This window comes from Xyrauchen texanus, chromosome 34 (assembly GCF_025860055.1).
Source record: "Xyrauchen texanus isolate HMW12.3.18 chromosome 34, RBS_HiC_50CHRs, whole genome shotgun sequence".
NCBI classification, from domain to species: domain Eukaryota; kingdom Metazoa; phylum Chordata; class Actinopteri; order Cypriniformes; family Catostomidae; genus Xyrauchen; species Xyrauchen texanus.
Window position 1 is genome coordinate 2490040 of NC_068309.1, and position 9620 is coordinate 2499659.

At 38.0% G+C, this 9620-nt stretch overlaps 1 protein-coding gene across 1 annotated transcript in view; it reads left to right on the forward strand.

The window, feature by feature from the left end:
• Positions 1 to 462: 462 nt before the first annotated feature.
• The window catches only part of LOC127627846 (ras-related protein Rab-27B-like), a 21151-nt gene continuing 11993 nt past the window's right edge, over positions 463 to 9620 (forward strand). The window contains exon 1 of the mRNA XM_052104447.1: positions 463 to 501. The gene's annotated coding sequence lies outside the window, so the exon portion shown is untranslated. The remainder of the gene's footprint in view (positions 502 to 9620) is intronic.

The window sequence follows — 9620 nt, forward strand, 5'->3', positions numbered from 1 at the left end:
TCTGGAATTACTAACGACTCGTTTCAGGTGTTCAGAATCGGTTCTTTCTTTTGGGAGTCAATAACACTCAAAAATAACTTTTTAAATTCACAAACAGCTATATAACACACTACATGAAAGGTCATATTTGAAAAACCATATATAGGTGCTCTATAACACTGTTGATCTTTCTGCACACACACTTGATTATTTGCATTCAGACACATGGCAAACACTCTCCTGTTGTGTGTGTGTGTGTGTGTGTGTGTGTGTGTGTGTGTGTGTGTGTGTGTGTGTGTGTGTGTGTGTTTGTGTGTTGTTGGCATGACTTGCCCCAGGCCTTCAATAGCAATGTTCTAACGGGGTTAAGACAGAATAAGCGCTCGTCTCATGAGAGGACAGATAGCTGCAGTGTTCATGAGTGTTGATCAGGGGTGTGGTTTACTGTGTGTGTCTGAACATCTCCAGCACACATCAGGAACTTTCCACACTCAACTCAACAGCGAGAGGAAAATCACAAGGGTAAGCTCTGAGTTTAAAGGCCTAGTGTGATGGTTTTAATGGCTGTACAGTTGTGTTGTTGGACTGGTTTGATCAGAAGATCTTGTGGATGAGTGATTCGTGTTTAAATGAGATTGCTGAGGTCACACTTGTGCACTGCAGACTTACTCAATGATTAGAAGCGCATTATTAAAGAGCTAAAAGATTTGATAAGATGGTCAAAGCCGACATGTTGGAATGTTATCTGCATCCACGATTTGGACATTTGTAGAAAAGGCATGCAAAGATGTCTTTCCGAAACGTTGTTTTCTCTAAACTGTTACTCAAGATGTCTTGGGCCAAAACAGTCTTTCGTTTTTCCAGGGGTGGATTCACAACATGTTTTCGTAGGTTCTTAGGATAAATTCTACGTTTGTAAAAAGGTATCTAACGTAGCGATTCAGGAAAAAATACATTTCTTAAGAACTCTTCATGAATGCAAAATATTCGTGACTTTTTTTTCCTTAGGTTGCAAAATATGAAAATCTTTCTAAATATTTTCTACCCTCTCTGAGCCTTTCAGTTAAACAGGCTGTTTGCTGCTGTTCTTTTAAGACTTATATTAGTTAAAGATACTTATATATTATGATTTAAAGGGTCGGATTAGCCCAAAAGTAAAAGCATCATTAAAGTAGTCCAATACAATTAATGTGTTCATTCCGAGTCTTATGAAGTCATGCAATAGCTTTGTGTGAGAAACGAAATATTCATATATTTTGGGAGAACTATCCTCGTGCGACCCTGCATGCACATGCTTGGACGTTGTATTTTGGCTTCGACGCACCAAGTCATGTGACCAACAACATGGCGCCAATCACAGTGTCTTTGGGAGAACTTCAACAAAGCTACGTCTGTTAAGAAACCTTTAAGTTTTTACATTAAAACCTGTTTGAGTCAAAAGATTAGAGTCTCTAGTTTCATCCGATATGCCATTTTAAACATTTCCTCGATTTATCGCGAAACGGCACGCTGTTAAACACGATGACCACGTATGTGGACTACAGGCTCATTTTCAGTTAAAATATCCAATATTCATATTGAGAATTAATGAATGCATCCAAAGCTTTATATGGAGTTATGATGATAATAAGGTGCATTTCAAACTGTTCTGAGACCAGTGCAGACAGACAGCACACTGGAGGATAAGTCATGCACTAAATAGGGAGCAAGGGAGCATCCTATAGCTCTCCTATAACTGTTCTGAGACCAGTGCAGACAGACAGCACACTGGAGGTTAAGTCATTCACTAAACAGGGAGCAAGGGAGCATCCTATATCTCTCCTATAACTGTTCTGAGACCAGTTCAGACAGACAGCACACTGGAGGTTAAGTCATTCACTAAATAGGGAGCAAGGGAGCATCCTGTAGCTCTCCTATAACTGTTCTGAGACCAGTGCAGACAGACAGCACACTGGAGGTTAAGTCATGCACTAAATAGGGAGCAAGGGAGCATCCTATAGCTCTCCTATAACTGTTCTGAGACCAGTGCAGACCGACAGCACACTGGAGGTTAAGTCATGCACTAAATAGGGAGCAAGGGAGCATCCTATAGCTCTCCTATAACTGTTCTGAGACCAGTGCAGACAGACAGCACACTGGAGGTTAAGTCATGCACTAAATAGGGAGCAAAGGAGCATCCTATATCTCTCTATGCAGTTAAGTGCGTTCACTCCTAAAATCGGATCATAAGTTCAGTTTCAGGCTGCAGATGATGTTTGGGTCACTCAACATGTTTGACACACATGGGACGATGATCATCAGTACATAGATTCAACATTTATAATGGATCATTTTATTTGAACATGGTTGACTGTGATTGGACGATGCTGGACATTACTTTGAATATGAATACATTATGCAAATGTATGATGTGATGTCTGTAATGTCTCAAAAACATGAATAACTAGAGATGTCCCGATCGATCGGCCGATTAAATCTGTGATCGGCTGATCGTGTCAAGATTTAGGGTCGTTACCGTAGTTATTCGGACTGGTTGCACAGTGAACAGGAAGAGGATATAGAGGCTGCTAACAGGTTTAAAAACAAATTAAACCACAAATAATCCATGCAAATACACAATGACAATCAGATGTGATAGAGTTGTCGGTATGTCATAATGTAACTATTAATAACTGTTTCATTATTGTTGAACTTCGGCCTGTTCAAGTGTAACCGTTTACGCCACTTTTAAGAGTAACTGAGAAATTATTTGTTGTGACTATTCAAGTCAAGCTGTTTACAGCATTTCTAAGTGTGTGTAAGATTTCCATTCATCCATACAGAATAATTTTATTGTTGTACCTGAATATGAAAGTTAAAGTAGAAATTGATTTTATAAGTGAGTTTATATAAATGCTAGCTGCGCTAAGTTAAATGCATTAAGCGGATGTCATCTTTTAGTTACTTTGTTTACTTGGTTATTTTTGTAAACAAACTCTATTATCTTGGCGAATACAAGTATCGGATCGGGACTCGGTATCTGCAAATATTTAATATTTAAATATCATATCGGAGGCCAAAAAAGCTGATCGGGACATCACTATGAATAACCAACACCCCTAAAAACATACAAATATTTGATGAAATAAATCCGACTTTCTATAGCTTCATATTATTTAAACGGACAAACGTAATCCCGCTGTCCACATATGAGGACATCGTTTTGTAGGAAAACTATTTTGTGCATGTTAATTAGGTGCTAATAGTCGAGAAATAGAAAGTGCACACCGCCGTCACGCTCGGGTCTGTTTGGCTTTGCCAACCTCCTCATACTGGCATCATTCGTAGAATAAAGTTCTCTTTCAGACGACCCTGAACGAATCACCATTTTTATGTCAGCGTAACTGGCTGAAGAATCTCAAAGACAGAATGTGGCAAAGAGGAAACAATGACAATTTCATGAAGATGATGTGACCGTTTATGCCGGCATATCCTGTCATCGATTCGTTCTGATTGGTCAGCAGATTGTTTGTTGTGCAACACAGCAGAAAAACAACCGTAGGAAAGTCAGTCTGTAATTAACATTTCTGTTTTGTTAATTTGTAAAGAAATGTTGAAGTTGCATAAAACTCTCTGTATCTTCCTCTCTCAGTCTGACTTCTTTGCGTTTCCCCTGTAAACCTCTGAAAGCATGTGATCTCTACATTAATGGCTGATGCTCTCGGGCGATTGTCATCTCGTGTGCTAGTCAAGGAATCACTTTGTGCTGTATGCTTCAATTGTGTGTTTGCTTGTGACTCATAATTACTGTTATTACACATGCATCATTTATATCTTCATATTAATCGACAGACTGAGTGTGATAAATGAGTGCGTCACAGTGCTGGACCATTTTAAATGAACTACTGGAGGCAAAAGTTCATTTAATACGAGGCCGTTCCATTCCAGAACGTTTCCAGAAAGTCCTACCCCTATAGATTCACAATGTGCCATTCACTATATAGGGAATAGTGAACAATAGCCATTTTGAAACAGCACTTCTATGACATCACACTAATCCAATCACAGTGCAGTGTGTGTGTGTGTGTGTGTGTGTGTGTGTGTGTGTGTGTGTGTGTGTGTGTGTGTTCCTGTCACATGATTGTTTCATTATCCAGCTGGTGTTTAAAGCTCGTCTCTATCGATTAAGACAATTTTATTTTCCATGAGTAGAAAGAATAATTGCTAATTCAATTACTTATCTTTACATTGTCCTCCTGTGCTATGTCTAATTGACTAAATGTCACAGTCTGTTTGTTTAATCAAATGCCATGCGTTAGTGCTTCTTTCCTGCATTGTGTTTCACACCTGCGTGATTAACAGTGCTGACAAATTTGCTAGCTCTATGGATTACTATTACATCTATCTGTGTGATGTGGATCTGCAGAAAGAGACATTTGCTCTGTTTTTAAATCTAGGGAGCGGTCTCAGTAGGCAACATTTGAAAGCATCATAGGTGCATGCCCAATGCAAAGGCTGTTCCAAATGGTTGGCGACTTAATTACTACTTCCATCTCGCCCACGGTCGAGCACTCAGCCTTTCAAAATATACTCTTTTACTGCGATCTCATGGGTTTGATGCACACGACGATTGCTTTGTAATAATCTTAGCACATTTAACGGCAGGTGCATGCAGCGCCAAGGCACAAAGATGCGTACTGTGCCGATGACGAAATTTGCATCCCACACAGTGCATGAAACAAACTGGTGTGCAACAAAACAAAATATACTTTGGCCTTAAGATAACGCATTTTCACCAAATTCTAAGGCAGTTTTGCATGGAGAAGGCAATTAAAGAAGGCGTAGCACAAAAAAAATCCACCATGGCAGACAAATTGAGAGTAATTGTAATAAAAAATACAATTAATTTAATACTGAAAAGTATTAAAATGGTTTAATATTGAAAACCGACTATTTGATCAGAAACTTGTTTATGCTTTGTATAGTTATAATTAGAGTATCATGTTGTTCCACTCGTGTCACCTGTTCAAATCCAATATGTCTACTGTCGTCTTGTGTGCTTCACGTGAAGAGCGCTATTTGTATGCTCCAAATTGTGTATGCTCTGATTTGTCGCAAATTGTATATGCTACAAATTGTGTTCCGATTTGTACTGCAAATTTTGTATGCTCCCATTTGTGTTCCAAGTGTTCCAAATTGTATATGCTCAAATTTGTGCATGCTCCAAATTTTGTCCCAAATTGTGTTCCAATTTGTGCTCCAAATTGTGTATGTTCCAATTTGTGTTCCAAGTGTTCCAAATTGTATATGCTCCAAATTGTGTTCAAAATTGTGTATGCTCCAATATGTGTATGCTCCAAATTGTGTTCCATGTATATCAAATTGCGTATGCTCCAATTTGTGTTGTACGCTCCAAATTGTGTATACTACAATTTGTGTATGCTACAATTAGTATTCCAAGTGCTCCAATTTGTGTTGTACGCTCCAAATTGTGTATACTACAATTTGTGTATGCTACAATTAGTATTCCAAGTGCTCCAATTTGTGTATGCTCCAATTTGTGTTCCAAAATGTGTATGCTCCAAATTTGTGTATGCTCCAAATTGTGTTGTATGCTCCATATTGTGTTCCAAGTGTTCCAATTTGTGTATGCTCCAAATTGATTTGTATGCTCCATATTGTGTTCCAAAATGTGTATGCTCCAATTTGTGTTATAAATTGTGTATGCTCCAATTTGTGTTCCAATTTGTGTATACTACAATTTGTGTGCCAAGTGTTTCAGTTTGTGTATACTACAATTTGTGTATGCTTCAATTTGTGTTCCACTTTGTGTATGCTCCAATAAGTGTTCCACTTTGTGTATGCTCCAGTAAGTGTTCCACTTTGTGTATGCTACAATTTGTGTTCCAAGTGTTCCAATTTGTGTATGCTCCAATTTGTGTTCCAATTTTTGTATACTACAATGTGTTTTCCAATTTGTGTATGCTCCAAATTGTGTATGGTCCAATTTGTGTTCCAAGTGTTCCAAATTGTGTTGCAAATTGCTCACTTATGGTCTGTTCGTGTCATGTCTGAATTACAGTAAAAGCATTCACGTAGTCTTAGAACTTGTAAATTCGGAATTCTATGAAAGTTCCTATTTAACAGTCATGGTATCATTAATGTAAAAATACTCTGTTTCAGAAGTATCGACACAAGACATAAACAATGTGTGTGTTAACATGATTTTAGTTTAATAACTTTTCTGGGTAAAGTTATATCAAATTCTACAACTTTGTTGCCATGACGACGTAACGCATAAACCCTCAAACAAAGATTTAAACACCTTTACAGCTCAAATAATACACAAGTTTTAACATCATTGCTTTTTCAAGTGAAAACGTATTATGTGGATGTGGCCTGATGAAGTTCCATAATGGTTAGGATGCTCCCTTAGAAGGCAGCTGCCTATGTAGGCAGTGAGGCAGCGCAGTAGCTCCAGTGAAATTCACTCGTCTCTTAAAATAATCTTGTTACGGTTGACTGGAACAAATCTGTTGAAAGTGATTTTTCTACTAAATTTCTTTAGTATTGGTCTTTAAATGTCAAAGGTTTCTCCTGCTGTTTGGTATATTTATTGAGTTACATTTTAAGGTCAGTGTGTGTGTGTGTGTGCGCATGTGTTGGTCACGCAGTCAGTAATCATTACATCTGCTTTGACCCTTTATTCAATCTAAATAATGATCTGAGGGCCAGGTGACCTCCAGTCATGTGAGAGGCCCATGCTTTAAAAATGCAGTGGTTACAGAGCTCCACTTTATGATGCAAATGTTAAAGTTTGTACATCTTTGTATGTGAATATAGTGTCTTTTGGTTTAGTGCATAAAGTCACTCTTAAGTCATCTGTTCTCAAATTGGGGTCCACAGAAAAATTATAGAACTTGTTTTTTTTTTATTATTATTATTAATTATAGGCTAGATGTACATGTACATTTTAGGCTATGTTAGTATTTTTGTTTAGGAGTGCTCGTGCCACTAAGTGAATTTTAGGGGCAAAGTCAAAAACTTAGAGGCAGAATTCAGACACAAGGACAAAGGACGTTCTTTGATAAACATTTTTCCATTTTAAGTTTACCAACAACACCAATCATAACTGATCACCTTTATAAAAATATTTTGAGAACACTTTATTCTTTCAGTAGTGATAAACAAAATAGAAATCGTAAATGAGCATCTATTTAAATGTATTTGAAGTTTTAACGAATAATCTGTTCATCGGTGTCGCCTATAGGTTCATGAAACAATGCTTGTTAATGTTTTCATGAAAGTTATAAATGTATAAACTGCCTCCCATCTCTTTTTACATTGAATTGTTTTCTGATGAATATGCACTACACGGATGTCTTTTTACAGTTTCACCGCATCTCACTGTTTTTCTCAGTGTGTTGCACCAGAACGACACATTTAAGACATCAGTCATTTATCAAATTTTAAAAACATTGAAGGATGGTTTAAAACACTGTCCGTTACTTTGGCTACTTTTACTCATCAGTCGTCAGAAGAGATAAGTGGTCCCGTTCTGCACCAGAGCGCTTGTGTTTAACCATTTTGTTGTGTTTGGTCATTTTGACCTGGACCAGTTTTGTATTTATTTTATTTTTTTTACTTAATCCAATTTTAATTCCATTGGAAAATGGTCCTTAAATATTTTTGACCATTTTCTTTACATTTTATTGGTTTTATTTCACTGTGTTTTATTCAAATGACTGGCAATTGGAAATTAATGTATTAAGAGTACAAAATACAGAAATATTACATTTACATTTATGCATTTGGCAGACGCTTTTATCCAAAGCGACTTACAGAGCACTTATTACAGGGACAATCCCCCTGGAGCAACCTGGAGTTAAGTGCCTTGCTCAAGGGCCAAACAGTGGCATCTTGGTGGTGCTGGGGCTTGAACCCCCGACCTTCTGGTTAGTAACCTTGATCCTCAACCACTGAGCCACCACTGCCCCTTTATATTAAGTGTTCCTAAATATTAAGTGTTCAGGAGCATCACAATCCTTTAAACGATCACATATATAGATGTGCGTTTACACACACAAGACACACATAACACACACACACACACACACACACACACTCACTACACACACACACTCACTACACACACACACACTCACCACACACACACACTCACCACACACTCACCACACACACACACACATTCACACTCACTACACACACACACACACACACACTCACCACACACACACACATTCACCACACACACACACACATAACACACACACTCACTACACACACTCACACACACACACACAACACACCTGTGTTGAACGCCCTTTTGTGCATCATCTTTCCATGCATCACATCTTTTTGTGCATCACGTTCACTCTCTGATGAATATTTAATGATCTCCTCATCATATATGTCGTGTTTGGGCTCGTTTGAATCGGGATATTCTGCTGTGAGTTATGATGTCATTGTTTATGTTATATGAATGTTTCATTTTCAAACGTGACAAAAAGACACTCGTGATTATTATATTAATGTGTGTTTGTGTGTATTTCATACTCTAATACTCACTGCAGTTTGACCTCTGAGTGAAACTAATGAGCTCGTTGCATTTTAATAACTGAGATCTTTCCAACGATATATAACACGTGAATATCTCGTCGTCTTTATGATTTTACCAACTCTGAAGCAGTAGGATTGCTAGGATTAACACGGTTGTGTGCACTGTAAATCAAGCAAGTAATTATTAAATGCAATTATTATATATGGTTGTTGTTGTTGTTTTCAGCAGAGAGAGCCCACCACGAGTATGAGTTCGGTTCAATAAAATCCTATCATTTTATTTTTTATTTTTATTTTTTAAACATGTTCAAAAAAGGAGTACAAAACCATAATTACTAAAGAAGTTGATAAAAAGATTGAACGCGATATCTTGGGATAATATATGCAATATGAGAGATTTATAAACCATCTTAGTGGGCCAAAACGCAAGGGTCAAGCTTGCCTTGGCGTAGTTTAGTTACAGTTTGCTCTCCAAAACACGAACCAGCAACTTTTAGGTGACCACATTTTACTGCATCTTATTTAATCAAATGTATTTATGCAAATTGCTTAACGGCAGGGTGGCCAAAATGACAGACTTCACAACAGTTGTTACAGAAGTGATGTCAGCCATGCACGACCTCTTTCAACAAAAGCTGATTTTAGGGTTCTGTCAGCCACTTCATTGTTCAGATGCTCGGTCGTGTTGTCCTGTTGTTTTACACCCGCCTCAGCCAACGCAGGGGGTGTGTGACCTGGTTTGGTCCATGTGTAACATCGACCTCTGGGTGCTTTTCACAGCACTGATAACCTTTACCACAGCATCACTCATACACACCTCTGCTTGCCACCTGTAGCCAACACTGCGCTTGTGTGAATAATATGCACGTTTATATGCTAGTGGAACACACTCCTGAACAACGATACAACAATTATCACTTTGAGTCATTTTTTGACAGGTGAAGTGAATAACATGTATTATCTCGTTACAGTAGCACCTGTCAAGGGGTGGGATATATTAGATATATTTGGCAGCAAGTGAACAGTCACGTGTTGGAAGCAGGAGAAATGGGCGTAAGCGTAAGGATCTGAGCGGCTTTGAC